The sequence below is a fragment of the Microtus oregoni genome, unplaced genomic scaffold (assembly GCF_018167655.1).
Source record: "Microtus oregoni isolate MIOR12 unplaced genomic scaffold, Mior012 000012F_ref0000307, whole genome shotgun sequence".
In the NCBI taxonomy this organism is placed as follows: domain Eukaryota; kingdom Metazoa; phylum Chordata; class Mammalia; order Rodentia; family Cricetidae; genus Microtus; species Microtus oregoni.
The window spans coordinates 37,887,691-37,891,572 of NW_024543071.1; the positions used below are offsets into that span (position 1 = coordinate 37,887,691).

The window sequence follows — 3,882 nt, forward strand, 5'->3', positions numbered from 1 at the left end:
CCAGCACTGGAGAGGCAGAGACAGGTGGATCTCTGTGAGTTCAAGGCCAGCGTGGTCTATAAGAGTTAGCTCCAGTACAGTTTCCAAAGCTACAGAAAAACCCTGTTTCGAAAAACAAAAATACTTGAAGACATTTGACATGAATAAATAATATGGCAACACAGAAATCATCCCAAGAGCTCCTGTTCTTCAATGGGAAATGCCTTTCTCTTTTTCCTTTCTTTTTACCATGAATTCCTGATCTACCTTCCGATGCTGTCCTTACAGGCATGTGCTACCATACTTGGTTTTATGAACTGCTGGGGATCAACTTCACGGTTTTGTGAGTCTTCTACCAACTGAGCTGTGTCTCCAGCTCCTGTAATAATATTTTGATCATGTGGAGCTGAGCCCTAGTCATGCTTATAGCCATGAGAATGCTGCATGTTTAAAGGAATCATCACTTCAGAAGGAAGGTAGGAAATAGGAGAAGCTCTTCCTGTTGGAGGTTCTAATCCTCGCAACAGGCTTGCCCAAGGCCTTGGCGCTGCAGAGAGCGGTAGAGGAGGTGCCTAGGGTGTTGTCCATTTCCGCTTTCCAGCATACCTGTTTGGAAGGTATGAAGATGTTACTTTAGAAACAAGGTTACAATTATGAGATACCTTAAAGGTTTAAAGTACAATGAATGTAGGGGTCCAGTTTAGTATGGGATAGGCTGAAGAAGGTTGGTGTAAAATTCTCCTCCAAGGAAAAGGGTACATGTTATAAGTAGTAGATGAAGTCACAGCTACATGTTGTTTAAAACATGAGGAATTCTGGGCCTGGAGAGATGACTCATCGGCTAAGAGCACTGCTTGTTCTTCCAGAGGATATAGGTTTGATTCCCAGAAACCACATGGTGACTCACAAATGTCTATAAACAATTCCAGAGATTAGGATGCATTCTTCTGGCCTCCCCAGCACTAGGCATGCAAGTGGTGCACAGACGTAAGTACTGGCAAAATATCATACATATACATTTTATGTATTAGAAAATCCATGGGGAATTTTGGAGATGGTCTTTTGTTAATTCAATGACTATCTGCTAAACAGTAAGTATTTAGGATGTATCTACTTTACACTGAGGCTTACGATAAACAGTTGGCTCTCACACCAATCAGGAGTTTATTGTAAATCAATGTCTTATTTTTTTCTTTTTTTGTGTGTGTGTGTCTCCAAGACCTGAAACTGAAAGCCACCAGCCAGCCAGTCAGTCATGTGTCACTGGAAATCCGATAGCACTGGATTTGACTGGAAAATCAATGTCTTATTTATAAATAAACTTTATTATATATAGCTAATCTAAATGTAAAAATTGCAAGCCCACCATCCCTGTGACCCTATCAAAATGATGCTTTTTTTTTTTTTTTTTTTTGCTATTGTGAGGGTTAAGAACGCTCCATGGAGGTTAGGAAAATAGCTCAGTTAGTCAAGCACTTGCCACGCATGCATGAAGATCTGATTTGATCCTCTGTGCCACCACACATTTGTAATCCCAGAGCTCAGGAGGTAGGGACTGTAGAAACGCTGTGATTGGCAGGCTAGCCCCTCTAGCCTAATTGATGAATTCCTGGTCCATGAGAGACCTTGTCTCAAAAAATACGCGGTATTCTGCTGCTGAGAAACACCTGAGGCCAACCTCTGGCCTCTATACACATGTGCAAGTTCACTACCCCACCTACACACATCACACACATACACATCACATCACATCACATCACATCACACACATACACACACTCACTCAAATGAAGCCCCTGTGGTCATGTGACTCCAGATATTTCTGGAGACAGCTAAATACATAGTTTTAAAATGCAGATTAGGAGTGCATGCAGCATGCTGGACCTAACAGCGAGGCATCCAAGTTGCTGGCACTATGGGGCCGCAGAGCGCTAGCATGGCCAGGATGGGTGGTGAAAGGACCTCTCAAAGTCTGGACAAGCACATCCAAGCAACTGACGCCACTGACTGTATCATGACCTTGGGCTGGGAAATGAAGGTGGCACAGTATCGTTACAATGAAGACAGCTGTTCGCAGAGACTTAGTCCACTTGTGAAAAAGCACCCATTGGAAACAGGGACGGTGACTGACAGAAGCATCACAGACGAGAGCATCATTGCTCTGCTTTATTTTAGAAACTGCAGGCATCTGCCCTGAAGTGAACTTCCTGGAAGATGAGAGAAGGGAAATACTGTCTGAGTCATTAAGATGGCATGGCCTTCTCTAAGCTCTGGAGACATCTGAACCAGGGTAGTATCAAATAGAAAATGTCTTGCTTCAGTATCAAAGGCCGTTTTAAATCCCTGATTCTAAACAGCAACCGGTATTATAAAATAATCAGTAGAAATCTAGAGGCATCACGATATGCCACTGTAGAAGATTCACCTTCAAACAAGACTTGCTAAAGTTATTCAGTTGGAAGTAAGAAATTGCGTGCATGCAAACATTTTAAGAAGAAGGAAGCTGGGTGTGATGGTGCGCACCTGCAATGCCAACACTTTGGAGGTAGAGGCAGGGGGATCAGGAGTGCAAAGTCATCCTCAGCCACCCAGTGATTGTGAGCATAAGCTTTTAAGGCCTTTTCTCAACAAAAGAAAGGAAGGGGGGAAAGGGAAGGAGATATCACTCAGTATAAATGTATACTATACTCATTTCTTGGTCATAATATTTAAGTTATTTAATGTGATTTACTTATGCAACATGGATATTCTTTATTGTATTATAATAATTTCTACTTTGTTTAACTCTGAGGTTATTTAAGCACGCTATGATAAAGCACGATCGTGAAGAATCGGGAGCTCAGGTAACTGGACTGATGGAGCCAACAATGTACAGTAGTCTGGTTGTTGATTGACACCTGCCCTTCACAGTACTTCCAGGGGCTTGCCAGCATTCCTCGTGCCCTTGTTTCTCATGTTTCTGTGTTCTTGGTAGAACATGCCATTGAAGTATGTACGCTTTCTCAAATAGTTGTCGATAATTTGGCCCATTTTTAAGTTTTATTACAATTGAATATAAATACTTGCCTAAATTCAAATAGTTTTTGCCAAAACAAGAAAACAGAGGAAACAGTCACAGAGACTTTCAAAGGCTATCATTACTATTTTCATTAATTAAAAACTTGTTCCAGAGGGCTGGAGAGATGGCTCAGTGGTTAAGAGCATCGCCTGCTCTTCCAAAGGTCCTGAGTTCAATACCCAGCAACCACATGGTGGCTAACAACTATCTGTAATTAGGTCTGGTGCCCTCTTCTGGTCTGCAGACACACACACAGATAGAATATTGTATACATAATAAATAAATAAATATTTAAAAAAAAAAAAAACTTGTTCCAGAGGCTGAGGAACTCATTTGATAAAATCCTTGCCTAGCTTACAGGAAGACCTTGTTTTGATCCCCAGCCCTGCATGAAACCAGGCAACACAGTGTACACCTGTAATCCCACACTGAGGAAGTAAAGGTGGGGGAGGGGAGATCAGAAGTTCAAGGTCATTCTTAACCTATGGGCTGCATGAATTCTTCCCTCTCTTACATACAAATATAAAAAAATAAATCTTCAAACAAAAAAGTTTGATGTGTCAACTAGAAACTAATTTTACTCCCTTAACTATCTTGGGCGTTCCGTCTTATGAGGTCAAGCAACATCAAAAAAGTACAAAAATGAAAAATCAATTTGTATCTAGAAAATATTAATATAGACATAAATGTATCCTATCCCTCCCCAGAATGCTTCTGTTTCTACTAACCCGTGGGCTTAAATCTTCATAAACTAACTCTGTTTCAGGGAGAGGAGAAAGAAACTCTCTCCTTGAGATAGTTCTAGTTCCATTATTATGGTTATACGCTGGCTTGATTGCCTTACA

General features: G+C 41.1%; 1 non-coding gene across 1 annotated transcript; it reads right to left on the reverse strand.

Moving 5' to 3' along the window:
• Positions 1-1,185: 1,185 nt before the first annotated feature.
• LOC121454844 lies at positions 1,186-1,286 on the reverse strand. The gene has a single exon (XR_005975359.1). It is a non-coding gene; the product is annotated as a small nucleolar RNA SNORA54 (small nucleolar RNA).
• Between the last annotated feature and the right edge of the window lie 2,596 nt (positions 1,287-3,882).